Here is a 19,947-nt window from a genome sequence, read left to right as displayed (position 1 = left end):
CTCAGTTTTTTGCCGGTAATTTTATCACCCAGCATCATAGAATGTTTGAAGTGGAAGAGGTTTTGACGGTTATCTGTTCTACCTTATATGCCTCAGATATTGTGAAAGGTTTCCAAACTTGCTTGAGTCTTTACATTTGAATTTGAGAAAAAGTGAGATCAGTTAAAAATTATTTGTGTATTATTTGAACCACAGAGAAGTAGCTCATAAGTATTTAATGAGTGAGTAAAAGAATGCATATTTTTCCCATGATATTTTTAAATTTTTTTCTTTTTGTTTTATTTATTTATTTGCCAAATGAGACAGAACAGTGCTTCTAGCAGTGTATAGATTTTTTTTCAAGCACCGGGTACTGTCCAGTGTCATAACAAAGTACTTAGAAGAAATGGCCTTTTGGTATTTTGCTTTTCTCCGTGTCCTGATGGGGAAGAAGTGGCAGACTTTTTCTGTGTACAATATGAAGATGTTATTATAAACCTGGTCAGGTACATAGTCACCTCTAGGAGGTGAGAGAAAGTTCTCTCTCATCTCTATATCTAGAATAGCTGGATTCTTCTGGCTATTGATTTACTTTTATCTGCTAAGAATCAACATTTTCACACTTACCACATTTGCCTCTTTATATTACATGCTAGGAAACTCAGACCCAGAAACACTAGTTCTCCTGAAACATTTGAAAATCTGTGGCATATAGTGTTAGCCACTCAGTCATGTCCCACTCTTTGCAACCCTCTAGACTGTACCCCTCCAGTCTCCTCTGTCCACGGGATTCTCCAAGTAAGAATGCTGGAGTGGGTAGACATTCCCTTCTCCAGGAGATCTTTCCAACCCAGGGACTGAATCTGGGTCTCCTGCATTGCAGGTTAATTCTTTACCATCTGAACCACCAGGGAAACTCTATGGTATATAGTTTGTATGTGAGTCACATGTCTGGTTCTAGGACCCTTTCTCATTTTTTCCTATCTTCATTTCCCATTTACCCTTTGCTTGTCACTGTTTTTAATATCATGACACTGTAAACGTTGCCCCTGTTGAAATAAGATAAAGTTTAATATATGCATCATGATAAAAATGTTCACAGACAAAAAAGAGTTAAGAATATATGCACATTCATGCTTCCAATGTTGCATATATTTTTAAAAAGTTAAATCACATTTAATGTTAATTTTTCCCCCTCTCAAAGCATGTGAAAGTTGGAAATCTTATTTTAGCTTCTGCATTGCTCTCCTGGTTGAGGACAGAGCATTCCCATCTACAGGGTATTCATTTCAGGCCTGCTGTCTGGAAATGGATCTTACTTTATCTTCCACTTGAGAGACAGAATTCTACTCACAAATTGAATCGCCAATACCCTAGAATGATTACTTGGAGGAGTTAGCTGTAAAGGCAAAAATTCCATGAGGTTTGTTTGTTTGTTTTTTTTGGTCTTGCTAATGATTTGGAGACTGAATTAACATCCAGCAGTGCTTCTCTCTTCTTTATCTGGTGAGGGAATGACTTGGTCTACAACAGGGAGAAAAGTTCTAACAATGTGGTCTTGGTGGGGAGGGGTGACTTCCATCACAGGACATGGCGGAGGTTGTGGACACCAGTTGCTGCTGCTGCTAAGTCACTTCAGTCATGTCCGACTCTGTGCGACCCCACAGACGGCAGCCCACCAGGCTCCCCCGTCCCTGGGATTCTCCAGGCAAGAGCACCAGTACACCTTGTCTAAATCTTGGATGGGAAGGTTAAAATAGGACTTAATAATGAAAGCCTTCTCCCCCAAAGCCCATTAAACTGTGAGGAAATCGTGGTGCCTAAGAATTGTTTCACAGTGTATTGATGAAGTTTGAGAGTAGGGAAAATCATTACACGTTTCTAAGATGCCATGATTATCTAGCCAGTTTTGAGGATTCTTGCAAAATCCAAATAAGCAGAACATTATTCCAAATATGGCATTTATTTCAACTCCTCTGTTTCTGTTGGGCAAAAGTCAGCTAGTGTGAGCTTTGGACTGTGCATTGAACTGAGCTAATAAATACTTGATGTATTTACTATATTTCAGTGATATGTGGTTGCTTTATTTTGCTTGTCTTTTTTCTATGAGTTTGTATGTATATATAAATTAAATGCATATCATGTAAATACATAGGACATTTAATCTCATTTTATATGAAAATGCATATTTTTTGAAAGTGTGTTCTTGAGTACCTGGCATATGTTGGGAACTGACATAGAATTGAGAAAACAAGGAAATGTGGTCTCTTTCCTTATGAAGCTCCGAATAGAGTGAAGGAAATGGATAATGATGGTGGTTCACTAACAAAATGCTAGGATAAAGTAGGATGGTTCACTAACAAAATGCAGGGACTTGAAGGGATGGAGAGGAGGAGGAGCTCAGAAAGTGCTCTGAAGACAAGGCTATGTTTCATTAAGCATGCAAGGATACATAGAAATGTGTTAGCTTTACAGTGTTTCTATTAAAGGGTGAAAGTTTATCAGCAGCAAAATGAATGTGGAAGCAGTCTGGGCTGAGTGAGTATGCTCCTGCATGCAGAAGCATAGAGGTTTGACAAGTTCGAGGGACTGAGAAATTTCATTATAACTTTCATGTCATTGAATACTAGGGCCTGAAGTCATAAGTGTAAACAGGACATTGCATTTCATGATAAATTTTGCTGTATATGTCTCAGAGCATTCAAACAGGAGAAATACATAGAGAGATCCATCCTTCCTAAGATTATTCCAAAGGCTTAATTGCTTTACCATCAACTCCCAAGAGTTATTAACATGTTGATGCTAATCTGTCTATTAGAGCTGTTACCACAGTCCATGACAAAGGCCATCCAATTATAATTAGGGTCTCTCTGTAGATATGGCATATATAACCCAATCAGCTCACAAGTTCTTAAAAAGACTATTAGTGTGTGTGCTAACTATAACTTGAGTGTTTCTCTGAAATACCTTAACTATTCCATGCAGCATTCAGTGAGTAAGAATGTCCATGACTTTTTTCTCCCATGATACACAGGGAATGTCTTTTAGTAAAAATAAAATTAATCTAGAATCAGAGAATTAGTTATAATACACTCCTATTATCCACAGAATCAGGAATCATCCCAGGAGAATGAAAATATGGAGATCTTTTAGCCTACAACCTCATGTGGCAAAAAGGTAAATTTGAGTCCTAGACACATTAAGAGTATGTCTATAGTTGTACAGTTAATCCTTACTTAAATCTCTCTCATCTATATATCAATATTTTATCTATAATTCATCTGTATATCATAAAAGTAGTAAGATTGTATTTGAAACAAAAAGAGAATAACGTCCAGACTCTGCCACTCTAACATAGATATTATTATGTATATGGATTACTTCTAAACTTTTTCCTAAACATATGTATGTTTAGTTGAAATTAGGGGTCTAACTTTATACCCCCTTTAATCTTACATACACACAAAGATACATAGCTTCCATAATAGCACATATATACACACACATAAAGTATGCGGGTGGCTATTTATTTTTATAGTAATAGGACCATACTAAACAACTGTTCTGAATCTTACTTTTCTGTCTGGATTTATCATGGGCCACTTTCCTGGTTCTAATATTTTTAATAGCCTCAAATACTGCGTAAAATTAATTAGCATTTTATTTAAGTGTTAACCATCCCGCTTTCAATGGCCAGGAACACACTTTTCCATTTCCTCCTCATGATCCTTTGTCTGGAGAAACTGAGAAAAGTATCTGAAAGAGTATAGAGGCTGGACTAAGAACCTAGTGATCAGGATAGAAGGGGAAGAGTCAACCTGGGTTGGGAGGTAGTGACTCATTGCATGGGGAGATGGAAGGAAGGATGTGCTCTGACATCATTATATTCCCAAGGTCATCACAAATTTAATTCAAACTAGTACTTTTCTCTTATAAAAAGAAGCCAAGTCCATAGATTAAAATAATGAAGGATTTGAGATTTGAATGAAAATACTTTCTGTATAATCACAAATTTTATTTGATTAAATTCTATAAACTTGCAGTGCTGTATTTCACAAAGTGTGAAATATTCTACAGAGTCACAGGTCTACCCCAGCCCCATCCATCTGCCCTGAGGGGTTACCCTCTAAGTTCTGACAAGGCTTGCAGACCTAACCTTGTTACTGTTTATTATTCACCATTTTCACACCCTTTCACAGAATCAGAGCCATGTAAATAATAACAGTAGATAATGAGACAATACAGTGATTAATAATAATAGACAATAGACTGTATAAAGTGATGCTCTCTGAAAAGTCTGTACAATGAATCCATGTCAGCCCTGTGGATTATGTCCTCAACCAAGTGATAAAATGCTTTATTTTCCAAAGCCTGGTTGGTCAACGCTGATTCCAAATTAAAAACTCCTTGTTCATCTGAGAAGATGTCATCAAGCATGTTCCTCCTACATGGAGCGAGGGAAGATATGGCCCCAGGGACTTCTGCTGTATCAGCGTTTGTTGTGGCTTCTTCTCATGAGAATGTGCACAGGGTACTCAGCGTTTCCGTTTCCCTTCTGCCGAAGCGTGTGAAAATGGAGACTAATAAAACAACAATAAACAACCAGAAAGTTGCAGTCAAACTCTCTCTCGCCTCAGGAGGCAGCGTTTAGGCTGGCTTTCTGTGTTTGGCCAAAGGATAGCACAGGAAATGGGAGTGGAAAGTTCTCATTTTTTTTTCTTTTTCTCCTTGTTAACATTATCTCAAGTGTATCCCTTGGATATAACCTCTGAATATAACCAATTACACTCAGTTATTAATTATTAACTTTAGACAGTTGGTGGGCCTGTGATCATTTGGATAAAAGTCATTTGTATCCCCTTTATATCAAAACATATACTTAGTAAATAGTTTTGTTTCTCTGTTTTTTGGCATCTTACCCAAATGATTAATTCTAAACCTTCCTCTTTTTCTCTTTTGTCTTTATTTTTTTCCTCAGCCTGTTATTGCTGTAGGTACTAAAGAAGAATGAAATGATCTCAAGCTAGGTCATAAAAGAGAGAAATCTAGGAGATGGAGAACCTGGAGCATTTAGCTTTTATTGACACATGGCTCAGCTTTTCAATTGTATCAAATTCAAAGCAATAAACACTCATCCGGTGTCCATCTCCCCAAGGTGCTCCAGGAGGCATGGAGAGGCGGAGAGGAAAAAACACAGTAGGAAAGCCTCCATATACATGTGGCCATGCTTTGGGGAGAAAACCCAAGTGCACGTTGGTTAGGGCTATAAGATAGGAACGTACAGTGTGCTGTGGGAACACATACAGAGCATTTTATTCTGCCTGGAGGGTGCCAGGGAAGCTTGCCGCCAAATGACCGGACTGTCCCTGGCAATATGGATTAATAAGGCGCTAACTTTCAACCTTTTCTAATTGAGACTTACAGTTCAAAATTATTTTATATGCCTATTCTAAACACATAAACCCATGCACATGTACTTAAGTGTTACAAAATAATACTCTGTGAGGCACCCTTGTGTTTTGTTTTTTTTCCTTTCATTCTGTTTTTATTATTGTAGATGCTGGTTGAAACCCATTTAACTGAGCAACCTTGATCAATTAATGAATTGGGATCTCAACTTACAAAATTCTGGAATAAAGCATGGTCTTTGAAGTGACACAAAACTGTTTTTAAATCTCAGCATGTGCTGTGTTGTGCTTAGTCACTCAGTCATCTCCGACTCTGCGACCCCATGGATTTGGGCAGTTTGTTTAACTTTTATGAATTTGAGATTCCGTGCCTATAGAAAAATCATATGTGTCCACTCTCTACCAGACCAGAATTAAAGGAAATAATACTTGTAAACAGCTTATTGTAGTAGGGAGAATCAGGGAGGTGGGCATGCTGGGCACACTGATTGGTTTGGTAGAGTTGTCCCACCATGCATGACAAGATCAATCTGATGAGTGATATGCCTGAAAGTTTACAGAATACAAGGCAGAAGGGGAAAATAAACAGCTTACCAAGGGCTTCCCTGATGGCTCAGATGGTAAAGACTCTGCCTGTGAAGCAGGACACCCGTGTTCTATCCCCAGTTGGGAAATTTCCCTGGAGAAGAAAATTTTAACGCACTCCAGTATTCTTGCCTGGAAAATTCCAAGGACAGAGGGGCCTGGCAGCTATATAGTCCATGGGGTTGCAAAGAGTCGGACACAACTGACCAACCAACACAAGGGTCTGCACCCAGATCACATGTGCGTCTGCATGTGAATCAGTGAGTATATGTGTACATGTTTGTTCATGTGTATGCATGTGACTTTGTGGGGAGTGTGTGTGTGTGTGTGTGCGTGCACGCTTTCATACCTGAGTGGAGACTGGGGAGGCTAGTGTCAGTATACAGACTAAGTTCGAGTCTCCTTTATTCGATAACCTCTTAACCAGTCCCAGTGAGCTTTGGTTAAACCAACAAGCCCAAATCCTTCCTGGAATCTTCCTCTTAACAACAGACCACAGTCTTTCAATGACCTTGACAGTGTCACCTCCACTTTCTGAGCTTAATCTTCCTTACATATATACTACAGTATATTAAACAGGATTAGTAAGTTTTTAAAAATCTCTTAGAAAATGAGAAGTTTATTTCAAGCATAATCTTCCAGGAATACTGATATTTAATCATGGTCATAGAGAAACAGAGTTGTAGGTACATAGTAAGAACTAATATTCATTGATCACTTATCATATTCCAACTCTGTGGTACATACTTTACATGCATCAACTCATGGAAGACTCATGACATCCCTATAACAAAATTGTTACCATGCCCATTATACAGAGGCAGAAAGCTTGCTCTGGGTTATGAAGTTAGTGAGTGCCACGGCTAGGCTTCAAACTTAGATACAAATGCATCTAAATGCGTATCTTTCTGTAGCTCCTTTACAGAACTCCAGGCCTTTGGGGACTGCATTTGAAAAACCCCTCAGCTCTGAGTATCTCTGAGTCCCCGTTTTTGCTCTAGCAAACAATGACTTCACTAGTGACTTCATGAGGCTATAAATAAACTAACTTCTACAACTCATTCCCACATCCAGGAATATATATACATATATACACATACACACACCAGATATAAACATATGTTCATATAAACATACATGTTTACCTAGACAAATATATATTTACCAATATGAATAAACTATATATAAAAGAATAAATTATGTACCATGGATGTATATGAATAAACTATGATGAACATATATTACAAACACACATGATGAACTAAATGAAGGTTGCCATGATACAAACATGGAATGTGCAATAGGTCCCTGATACCACCAGGACAATGCCATTTCTTCTGAGCCTTATACAACCCTGGCCTCTGTCTAAGCCAGCACTGAAGACTGGAAAAGAGCCAAACTAGGAAAGTGATCTTCACACCTAATCAAGCTTCCGTTTTGCAAGCAATGATGAATTATAAATCCTGGATAACAAATCAGGCCCTATTTATTGATCCTGGTCCTTGTCATTATACAGTTCATTCTGCTGGGGTTGAGGGCAAAAGACTCTATTTGCAATTCCAGGGTAGCATTCCGAGACACATTACAGAGCATTTATTTTCACTGAAACCCATCCTTAGCTCCAGGGAAACACAATTGTTAAATATAATGCATATTTACTATTTTGCCTTGAAAGAAGATTAGTGAAGGCGGACATTGCTTTAATTTCTTCCATGTGGCTCTGAGCGCCGGTGGTTAATTTCCTCTCCATACTTCAAGAGGACGTTGTGGTTAAAGAGTTAAAGGCTAATTAGTCTCCCTGTCAAAAGCAACAAAATCCTGGCTTCAATGGATTCCCTCTGACAAAAACACCTTTTACTCCAAGGCTCCCACCTGGCCCAGTTTCCAGCTTCTGATTGGAGTTCACCCTGAGTGAGGGCTCCTAGAAAGAGCAGGAGGTTTGTCTCCCAGATGCACTGGAGTCAGGGAGTCAAAGCTTGATTTACATAGAAAAGAAGCTTGCGTTTTTCTGTCGTGGTTGTAGCGAGTGGGGATGGAGACCTGGCAGATGGTGTGAACCAGACTGTTAATGCAGAGCATTGAGTAAGAGAGGCAGGTGGGGCAGTAATTCATCAGCCTCCCTGGACACATCTTTATTACAGGAAGTTAATAAAACAACCTATCTTTTTCCTGTGTGAGGATTAGAAACTGTAGGGAAAATGTATCAGAACTTCCAAAATCTCTGTTATGACTCTATGTCTTATAAGATTGTTGGGACAATAGAGCGCTGCTGCTGCTAAGTCACTTCAGTCGTGTCCGACTCTGTGCGACCCCATAGATGGAAACCCACCAGGCTCCTCCGTCCCCGGGATTCTCCAGGCAAGAACACTGGAGTGGGTAAGCAAGGCTAAAAAGATGTTTGTACTTTGCTTGGCACATAACAGGGCTCCCACTGCTGTTTCCTCAAGCCTTTCCCTCCTGACCCATCGTAGCTTTGACTTCCAAGGACACTCAGTCAAAAACCATTTTTTGCCACTTACCTTTTGAGTCACATGGGACGATAATAGCAGGTAATACTTGCTGAACCCTTACTGTATGTCAGAAATGAGTGCAAATACTTTATATGTATGGATTTATTTATTGCCTTATTTCATTCTCTCAAACACTCAAGTGGTAACTTCTTTTGCAACAAAAAATAATATATAACATTAATTGAATACTTATTGTTCTAAGCATGTACATAACTATATTAACTTATTCTCCCAACATTGTTAAATAAGTACCATTATTATTCTCAGTTTTAAAGATGAGTAAACTGAGTCACAGTGATTACGTAATTTGCCTGAGGTTATAGAGCAAGGCCTAGTATTCCCATGAGCAGTGGGGTCCCAGAGCTCTTGTTCTTGACCCTCCTCAAGTCATGTTGCCATTCCAGACTTGATTCCCTCATTTGTAAAATTTGGTTAAAGCAATGCTATCAATATCTAGGTCATGATTGAATAAGATAGCAAACTTGAAAACACTTTACAAATGCTACCATGGTATGGGAGGTATTATCATAATTATGGGTATTATCACAGTAAAACCATAAGTCAATATAGACTTAAATACATGATGAGTTTATTGGAAGGGGAAAGACAAGATGAGCATTTGTTGAATACCTACTAGCCTACTATGTGCTACTTTTTAAAAAAGTAACTCCTCATTTTGCTATTTTTATCACCAATGTATAAAAGAGCAAACAGAAGCTCAGGAAAGTTCAGCAATGTGTTCATATGACTCATCTGGGAAATAGCATAGGCAGAATTAGAAGCCAAGCTTGATCAAGTCTGAGACCTACTGTCTTTTAATTCACCATGACAGTGTATGCATACAAAGGAGATATATTAATCTCTCCCCAGGGAATTTTGTCATGTGATGCTCATGTGGGTCTCTTTTAAAAGTAATTATGAATGGAGTTATCTATTGGAGTATTGTATAGTTGAAAATAAAATGCTTTCTCCTAAGATTTCTCATTGCCTTGAAAGTCAAATTTTCCAACCACATTTTCATTATATATGTTCATTCTATCTGGATCGTTCACTAAAATATCACTGGATCCCGTTTACATACTTGGGTTTCAGATCTGGTGCTAATAATTTACCTAAAGATAGATTTCTAGGAAGGATAGTGAGTTCCGTGTGCAGCTAGACTTCAAGGCTGGGCAGTTACTCATAGTCATTGCCTTTAAACATCCTGAGCCCTAAAGCCACATGTGAGCTTCAGAACAAAATGGGTTCAAGTCTTTGCTCTTGCTTTTATTGTGTAATTATAAGCAAATCATGTACTTTTCAAGCCCTTATTTTTCTCATCTGAAAATGGGATTATTACACCTGCCATATGGGGTGAAATTAAAAGGTGGTTGTCACATAGTAGGTGCCCAACAAATGTTCATTTTCTTCCTACCAGTTCTCCTCTAGAATAGAGTTTTGGATTAATAGAAGTGAAGGCAGATGCATTATCTTTTCCTGGGATCCAGGAAAGACAGGATGAAGATAACTTCATAGTAGAGGACTAGAGAAGGATTCACTGAAAACAGTTAACTTCAGGTTTTGGGGTAAGGAGGGCATATCCATTAGGATGCCTGATACTCAGCACATAGAAGAATGACTTTTAAATGCCATCCATTCTGGAGTTAAGGACAAAAACTATGTAGTGGCTGAAGACGCTGGTGACAGATTCCAGGGGTCCCCAACCCCTGAGCTTCAGATCAGTACCTGTCCGTGCCCTGTAGGCAACCAGGCCACCCCATCCCATTCATGCCATGACACAGGTCCCTGGTGCCAGCAAGGTTGGGCACCACTGATAAATGGGATGGGTGTGGGGGGTCAGGAGCTTACCTTTATACTCATTTCCTTCCTAGTAACTTAATGAGAATTGTCATATGCTTATTGAGCCTGAAGTTACTCTTTTCCCTGGTCTTGAGTGCTATTTATACAGAAGCCTCTCTTGACAAAGGGACATTCTTCTTGAGGGAAGTGACTTCTGGGCTGAACCCCTATCTTCATTTTTCTCATTAGATGAGGAGACTATTGGCTAACATTTATCAGGAAAGTTGTGACTTGTAGCAATCAGGAGACACTCCCACCAAGTTAATTTCTTCTAATTTCTTGAACAGTACAAACCCCTTTAGGCCTGGGGAACTCTGTAGAAGCTTTTTGCTCTTTCATTCTTTGCCCACACTGCTCATCTTTGCTTGGTATCTTTCAGGCATCATTTATTCAGAGAATTGTTCTTTGACTCCACTCATCTCCCCAAGACTAGTGTGTGTCCTTGCTGTATGTTTACACACATTTAATTGCACTGTTTCTGCACAACACAATTCTATTTCTTTGTTCCCCATATTTCTCTCCCAAGTACTTCGTATCCTCAGTGAGAACTTGCTCTGTCTTGCTCACTGCCGCATCTTGGTGCTTCACACCATATGTAGCGTATAATGGACACTCAAATGATGTTTATTGAATGAGTTTATAAAACAGTGATTGAGTGTGTGGAAGTGAATGAGTCAACTTAGTGTGCTGTAGCAGGAAGAATACTGGATTGTGAATGAAAATGCCTTGGGACCATTCTTAACTTCAGTTTTGACCCCTCAGCCACTGTGATTTCTTATGCCTAAAGATACTTATGCTATTATCTCAAAGGGTTGTGGGAATTAAATCAAGTGCCTGGTGTATGTATGGTGGATGCTTGATTCAAGTGGTCCTTTCCCACTGTAAGAGGGATCATTGGCGGAGGTTGTTACATTATCAGGGGTTCAAAATCCAGCAGAGCTGTTGGAGACCCTTAGTCAAAACACCCTCTTCAGAAGCTGCTAAAGATAAACTGAATCAAGAGGAGTTGACTCAGAAGGTAGGTTTCCAAAGCTAGGGACCTGTTTCCTTGCTTCTCCATCTGCAGGGGGACTGCGGATGTATGTGTGGAGGGGTGGGGGCATAGGTGCCGTCTCTGGGTGAGAAAAGCCTCTTTCAGGAAGGCTCTCACTCTGGCACAAGTAACCCAAGTCATAAAGGTGATTCATTTTCCAGTTTCCAAGGCTTCAAAGGAACATATATAAAGTGCCTGGGCTGGAGAGAGACACACCTCTTGCCTCTCCCCTGCAACAGCCTCAGCATTACAAGGAACCCTTATGGGTACTGAACTGCTCCTGAGCGTTGCTGGAAATGTGAATGCTGTGCATACACATAAGCACTCACCCGTGGTGCTGGGCAGGATGTTCTGCACATAACTCACCAATGTGCCCGGCCAGGGTTATGTTCCATTGAAATACCTCAACAAAAAGTCACAAAGACAAAATCAGAGATGCATGGGCTGGAAGCTTCTGGCAGCCTCTTGTTTGAGAAATGCCTCCCGTGATTCTGAATTCCAACTATGGTACATAAAGGGGCTGAAGACTGGACCCTTAGTGAATCACGCCTTTACGAGGGATGGGAGGGCCCTGGAGGACACACAACCCAAATAGGCCCTGGCAGGCAGGCCCCCTGCAAATGCTGTTTGGCAAGCCCAGCTCATGGGAAAGTATGATTTCCTGCTTGCAGGGGATGCCTGGAAGTCTGCATTTTTTTCTTTTCATTTATTTTCTGCTTTGCCGTGGGATTTGGGAAAATCTAGAGCCTCTCTCAGCATTTCATGTGGTGCTTATTAAACTATTTAGTAATCTGTCCTAGGGGAGGAGTTTGGACTTTGAGGCGAGACTAAACTAAGCTTGTTGCTGCTACTGCTGCTGCCAAGTCGCTTCAGTCATATCTGACTCTGCACGACCCCATAGATAGTGGCCCACTAGGCTCCCATCCCTGGGATTCTCCAGGCAAGAGTACTGGAGTGGGTTGCCATTTCCCTCTCCAGTGCATGAAAGTGAAAAGTGAAAGTGAAGTCATTCAGTCGGGTCCGACTCCTCGCGACCCCATGGACTGTAGCCCACCAGGCTCCTCCGTCCGTGGGATTTTGCAGGCAAGAGTACTAGAGTGGATTGCCATTGCCTTCTCCAAACTGAGCTTAATGCTCAGCTTTCCACTCACCAACTGTGTGACCATGGACATGTCACTTAACCTCTCTGAGCCTCTATTTACTCAATCTGTAAAAATGTCATCTTTGGGGACCTTGCTTTAGAGTTTAAATGAGACAACATGCGTGAAGTGCCTGGAAACTAGGGCACTGCCTCCCTTTCTATTTTACTACTCTTTTTGCCTTTTTTTTTTTTTTTTAAATGAGTGAGAATTATTTAGAAAACTTGTTGTTTTCTCAGATGTAAGATTAATCAAGGGCCAGAGAATATATGATTATTCCCACATATTAAATATATTTAATATTTAAAGTTGATTTGTAACTTTACCTAAAAGTTATTTAAAGTTATTTTTTTCCTCAACTTTATATTCATATCTGTGATTGTTCCTTTTTCCTCAGGGAAAAACAGCACCCTGTGAAGTGACTGGACAGTTTATGACACCAGGAATAATAACTATGAAGTCTTTTAGATTCTGGTTATTTACATTTCATTTATAAACATTTTACATTTGGCTTACAATAAAATTACATATTCAGTGGGATGAATAAACAGGAGCACAGAGAGAACAGAAGTAAGATAGATTTGAAACAGAGTCCCTTGCTAGGGAAGCTGAGAGTCTCTAGTCAGTTGCCTAGCCTGCAAAGCCCTCTGAGGACGGGAGATTAGACCCCAGAATGGGAGTTTATCAGAGAAGAGAGGAACGCTCTGTGAAGCTCCACTGATGGAGGAAAGAACATCTCTCTTGGGTTTCCTAAAGTTTGTCCTCTTAGATATTCATGAAGAAAGAGTAAGGATCCCCAACCAAGATTACTGGCTGCAGTCTCTGAGTGTAATTGTGTGGTAATCCACATTATCATATCAGTACAGTTTCCAAAAACTTCAAAACAGTGGATTAAATCAGTGCCCAACAGAAAGATAGTTCTACCAAGAGCACTCAATCCAACTTCCCCTTTCTAAGTGGTTAATTATGTATATGAAAATTTCTGGATCTGTCATAGTGATGATAAGGCATTGACTATTGTAGAGATGTTTTAAGACATCATCCTTAAAATATAGTAAGGTACCACAAGTTTATCAAAAGTAAGAAGTAAGTGAAAAAGTAAGAAAGAAGAGTTAAAGTCAAAAAAAAGGGGAAAAGAGATTCAAAATGTCCTTCAGATTTGTTAGGAAAGTGCCTAATTTTCTAGCATCCCAGCAGTCACTAAAAAATACAAAACGTGTAAAATGAAAATATAATTACACAATTTACAGTCCATGGAAGAAATGTTGGCATACTATATGCATTAGGTACTTAAAATGCTTTCTTACCAATCCTGTCAAATCCTTGCAAAGTGACTAGTATCATCTCTTAACCATATCAGGAATCAGAGGAACAGAAGTCTAGCCCAAGTTCCTATAGCTGTTGTTTTTCAGTCACTGAGTCATATCCAACTGTTTGCAACCTCACGGACTATAACACACCAGGCTTCCCAGTTCTTCACCATCTCCCAGAGTTTGCTCAAATTCATGTCCATTGAGTGGTGATGCTATCCAACCCATCTCATCCTCTGTTGCCCATTTCTCTTCTTGCCCTCAATCTTTCCCAGCATTAGGGCCTTTTTCAATGAGTCCGTTCTTTGCATCAGGTGGCCAAAGTATTGGAGCTTCAGCATCAGCCCTTCCAATGAATAGTCAGGGTTGATTTCTTTTAAGACTGACTTATTTGATTTCTTTGCTGTCCAAGGGACTCTCAAGAGTATTCTCTAGCACCACAATTCAAAAGAATCAATTGTTTGGTGCTCAGCTTTCTTTATGGTCCAACTCTCACATCCGTACCTGACTATTGGAAAAATCATAGCTTTGACTAGATGGACCTTTGTTGGCAAAATAATGTCTCTGCTTTTTAATATGCTGTCTAGGTTGGTCATAGCTTTTCTTCCAAGGAGCAAGCATCTTTTAATTTCATGGCTACAGTCACCATCTGCAGTGATTTTGGAGCCCAAGAAAGTAAAGTCTGTCACTATTTTTACTTTTTCCCTATCTATTACCATGCAGTGATGGGACCAGATGCCATAATCTTGGGTTTTTGAATGAGTTTTAAGCCAACTTTTTCACTTTCTTCTTTCACTTTCATCAAGAAGCTCTTTAGCTCCTTTTCACTTTCTGTCATTAGATGCCAAATGGTATCATTTGTATATCTGAGGTTGTTGATATTTCTTATTTCTCCTGGAAATCTTAATTCTAGCTTGTGGTCCATCCAGCCAGGCATTTCTCATGATGTACTCTGAATAGAACTTAAATAAGCAGGGTTATTATATGCAGCCTTGACGTACTCTTTTCCCAATTTGGAACCAGTCCATTGTTCCATGTTCAGTTCTTTTGACCTCCATACAAGTTTCTCAGGAGACAAGTAAGGTGGTCTGGTATTTCCATCCCTTGAAGAAATTTCCGTAGTTTGTTGTGATCCATACAGTCAAAGGTTTAGCATAATTAATGAAGAAGAAGTGGGTGTTTTTCTGTAATTCTCTTGCTTTTTCTATGATCCAACAGCTGTTGGCAATTTGATCTCTGGTTCCTCTGCCTTTTTTTTTTTTAATTTAATTTTATTTTTAAACTTTACAATATTGTATTAGTTTTGCCAAATATCGAAATGAATCCACCACAGGTATACCTGTGTTCCCCATCCTGAACCCTCCTCCCTCCTCCCTCCTCATACCCTCCCTCTGGGTCGTCCCAGTGCACCAGCCCCAAGCATCCAGTATCGTGCATCGAACCTGGACTGGCGACTCGTTTCATACATGATATTATACATGTTTCAATGCCATTCTCCCAAATCTCCCCACCCTCTCCCCCTCCCACAGAGTCCATAAGACTGTTCTATACTTCAGTGTCTCTTTTGCTGTCTCGTACACAGGGTTATTGTTACCATCTTTCTAAATTCCATGTATATGCGTTAGTATACTGTATTGGTGTTTTTCTTTCTGGCTTACTTCACTCTGTATAATAGGTTCCAGTTTCATCCATCTCATTAGAACTGATTCAAATGTTTTCTTTTTAATGGCTGAGTAATACTCCATAAAGCTGAGTTAGGATTTAAAGTCAAGTGTTTGTTTTCTAGTCGATATTCTTATCACTACAGAATGCTATTTCCTCTTCTCTATGCATGGAAAGGCTTCAGTAGACAGAAAACCATGATTTTAAAGTCTTAAACAAGTCCTTTCCCAAGTACTGTCTTCTATTGAAAGACTTATGGAAGTTTGGGAAATAAAAATTGATACCTCCTATTTTCCTCCTAATCTCAACTTTGTAGCTCCCAGCACCCTAAACTCCTAAAACACAGGCCTTCTGTACATTTTTCAGAGACAGGCTTTTGTGTTTGTAGAAGACATATTGGTGCTTCACTATGCTTTACACATTTTCCTTACTTTTTAAAAAGCTTTCCAGCATTCAGGAGAAAATGAAATCAATGGCCTAATTTTAGGGCATATTTTAGAAGAAGGGATCTAGTGGAAATTTATATGACTGTTGCTGCTTTTAGTGTTTTAATTGTTCATTATCCAACTCCTTTCCAAAAAATATCCCTGGTGGAGATTGATCCTATATCATCATGTATATGGTCTGGCACAGAAGTGGTTCTCATGATCTGTTTCCCTCTGCTGGCTCACATGAGCAATCCTTCAGCACAATCAGGAAGCAAGCTATGACCCAAGTCAGCCAATGAGAGTCTTGCTGTCAAAGGCATGAGTCCGTCAAGATCAGATCATTATAGAAGCATTGCCAGTAGTGTCAGTCCAGCGGTAGTAACAGTAACATGGGCACTGGGCCATAAAGATGGGGGTGGTATTGATGGTAGAGGTGGTGGCCTCACCCAAATGAGGTGAGGTCCTTGCAGGTCCTGTGTTAGATGATTTAATTCCTCCTAGATTAGCTTCCCCCTGGACCTTACAATATTGGTGTTACTGTTTGAATTCATATAAATGAGAAGCTTAAAACTGATGAAGAGTATTAAGTTAAGCTATGTAATAGTTTATTTTACTGAGTATTTATTAGAAACTAACCCTTTAAATTACCATCTCATTTAAAGTACACAACCTTTCATGTTAGGTAAAGCTATAATTCAGTGTATCTAAGACAATATTAATTGCACACTGTTGGCATTCTTCATGTATCACTAATACAGTAAAACGCTGCCAATATACTATGATATGCCATTAATTGTAAGATGTGTTTTGATATCAGAGGTATTATTTTAAAAGTATATTTTAGAATAGCTGAATTGCAGCAGGTCCTTATTCTCATTTAAAAATGGGACAGCTAGGTCCAGAAAGGTTTAGGAACTTGCTTGAGGTCACAGAATTTGCACATGGTAGTGTTAAACCTAAATCCACTTGGCTTCAATATTGTGCTTGAGCTATTAATCACTATGCTATATTGCCCTATAGTCATCTAACCATTTAGTTGTAGGATTGAAATTCAAGCTCATGTTTGTCTGACTCCAAATTAATAAGGGACAAAACTCACTGAGTATCTATTATATGTCAGGGATAGTGCCTGGAGGTTTATGGTTGCCATTTTATTTAATACTGATAATAAACATGTAGACTAGAGGTTACTAATCCCATTTTGGAGATAAAGAGATTGAGACACTGGCTTGTTAAAAGCCACAGAGCTAATGAAGAGCAGGGCCTTCTGTCTTCAGAGCTACAGGTTTCACCTCCTGTACCACTGCTTGTTTTGTCCCTAGCTGAATTTTGCAAAAAGCTCTCATGGAGATGGGGCAATGCTTATCTAAAGAAATTAATCCCTGTTGAAAGAATTTTGGACATTGATCTATAGCTACCTCATATTTTACTGCAAACACTATTACTCAAACTATTACTTACACAAAGGGGTTGTGTGTGTTTTTTTTTTTTTTTGGTACCTCCTTCCTTTGCCCAATCCTGTCAAATGATATAACTATAGGGACCACTCAGCCTTACCAGGTGGCACTGCTGGTAAAGAAACCACCTGTCAATGCAGGAGACACAGGTTCAATCCCTGGGTCAGGAAGATACAGTGGAGAAGGAAATGGCAACCCACTCCAGGTTTCTTGCCTGGGAAATCCCATGGACAGAGGAACCCCGAAGGCTACAGTCCATGGGGTCACAAAAGAATTAGACATGACTGAGCACACATAGGAACCACTCAGGAAATAGCTTTACCTGTTTGGGCATGTGAAGCTCACAGGTGAGTAGCACAGTATGTAGAATCTAAACAAAGAAATGGCAAGGGTTCAGCACCCTCCATTCTTCTGTGCTCCTTGAGAATTTCTCTACTTTTGCATAGTAGTTATAGCTAACTAACATTATTGCCTCCTGTCTTAGTTAGGGTTCTACTGAAAAGTAGAGCCTGTGATGAGGACTTTGGGGCAAGTAGTTTATATGGGAGATGATCACAAGATGCCCAATAAGTGACTGGAGAAAGCAAGATGGGAAGGGTAGAAAAACAAAGAGTGCATTTATGAGTGACTATTTCTCGGGTCCACTGCCAGGCTTTCACTGAGGAACTCTGAAGAACATGACTCAGAATTATCCCAGTGAGGGGTGGGAAGCTGGGGTGTTTGTCCATTGATCTCTCCTCATTGGTGAAGATTTTATCTTGGAACATTAAATTTGCAGTGCTTCTGGGTTTTAATCCACGTGCATTGGTGCAGACTTCCACTGATGTGGAAGAAAGCCCTCAGATAGAGAAGCTGAGAGCTATAGGTACCTGAGACAGAACTTGTGAGACCCCAAGAACTGTCCACTCTAGCTGCAGGTAAACTCAAAGGTACGTTAGAGGGATAGGATGCATAATCTACACCTTCTCACTGTGGACTAAGCATTATGTTGCTGTATTTATATTATTATTACTCAACTTAGTAGTATGTAAGTGTCAGTTGCCCTAATAAGCTATATTCTTCCTAAAATCAGAGGCTGTTTTATTTGTCCTGTCTCTGTACCTACAGACAGGCATGATGCTGAGTAGTAATGTGAAGATTTGGGGAAAGGGCTATCAGTGCATAAGCATGGAAGTGAAAAACTGTATAACTTTATCCAGGAATTCAAGTGGAAAAGAAGGGTGGTCCTCTCAAACACCACTCTGGAACCCATTGCTCCCATGGGGTAGATTGATTGCAAAAATGCCTTCTGTGCTTCACTTTTCCTATATCCTTACCACTTGACTGTCAAGGCACTTACTGGTGCCTCTCATGTTGGGCATGGCCATGTGACTTGTTTTGGCCAATGGAGTGCTAGCATTCATGATGCAAGTACAGGCTTGAAATTGTTAGTGTGGTTGTTCTTGCATAACTGTTGTAATTCTGCATTGTTATGAGAACATATGTGGATTAGCCCGCAGGAGGAGGATGGGCAAGTAGAGCATAACCAAGTTGCTTTGGTTGATCTGGCTGAGGCCAAACTAGACCAACCAAGAGCCTGTTTTGATCCCAGATTTATATGTGAGCCTTGACAACAGCGACTGTGCTAACAGGAAACCCATGTTTGAACACAAGCTCATGAGCAAGCCCAGGTGAAATCAACCAATGCTCATACCCCACCCTCTGAACCCCACAGACACAGGAGCAAAACAAATGTTTATTGTCGTAGGCCACTGAGGTTTGTGGTTGTTTGTAGAACAGCACTTTTGTGGTACTATGTAAGTGATATACCCCATACAGAGTATACAGAGGAATAAACAGAAAAAAATGGCAAAGTGCTGTTGAAAGGCGTATGTTGGGCAACCAGCTAGTTTCACTCAGCAGCCAATGACTCCCTTCTGGTCACCCACTTGAAGCATGTGCCACAAAAATTAGTGCACTGATAAATTTACCTATTATTACATGTCATCAGCTGCTTGGGATTACTTGTCACCTGTAGGAGCTGCGAACATGAAAACTGTAGATGACTGGGGTTTCAGGTTTGTAGGGCAGAGCAACAGTGTGAGATGGAGCTGGCAACACAAGGAGCAGCCAGACATAGATGAATTTGGATGGTTTCCTGGAGTTATTGGGGATGCTTGAGCAATTAATGAAGGTCATTCGAAGGAATGAAATATTCTGGGAATGATGGGCATTTCCTGCCATTACTCAACAGAGGGTGGATCCTTACCTCAGTAAAAAACTGGCTCTGTGAGTTGGTCAAAATGCCATCTGCTACTGCAAATTTTACTCATGGGCTTTTTTTTTTTTTTTTTGAGTAACATTTGCCAGGTTATATAGCATATAATCAGAGACATGGGGCACCTTTAAATGTTGCAATATTTCAAGGCAGAAAAGTCTTCTGTTAAAGAGAAGATGGGAAGAAGACCAAATCAAATAACAATTATGAATAATACTCTACTCAGCCCATAACAAAAGGCTCTGGATTTTATAATATGTTCCTGCCAGAAGCCATGTGTAATATTTCCTTGTTAGTAGTTCCCAGCCACTATGAAATCCACAAAACCTCTCCCAGCTGT

At 39.8% G+C, this 19,947-nt stretch overlaps 1 long non-coding RNA gene across 1 annotated transcript in view; it reads left to right on the top strand.

Moving 5' to 3' along the window:
* Window positions 1-5,488, top strand: part of LOC133260339 (uncharacterized) — a 54,142-nt gene extending 48,654 nt beyond the window's left edge. The window contains exons 3-4 of the long non-coding RNA XR_009740762.1: window positions 3,088-3,156; window positions 4,958-5,488. This is a non-coding gene — a long non-coding RNA (uncharacterized LOC133260339). The remainder of the gene's footprint in view (window positions 1-3,087; window positions 3,157-4,957) is intronic.
* Window positions 5,489-19,947: the final 14,459 nt, after the last annotated feature.

The sequence above is a fragment of the Bos javanicus genome, chromosome 14, assembly GCF_032452875.1.
Source record: "Bos javanicus breed banteng chromosome 14, ARS-OSU_banteng_1.0, whole genome shotgun sequence".
In the NCBI taxonomy this organism is placed as follows: Eukaryota; Metazoa; Chordata; class Mammalia; order Artiodactyla; family Bovidae; genus Bos; species Bos javanicus.
The sequence above is the reverse complement of the archived record's forward strand: the minus strand, read 5'-3'. Positions and strand labels throughout refer to the sequence as shown.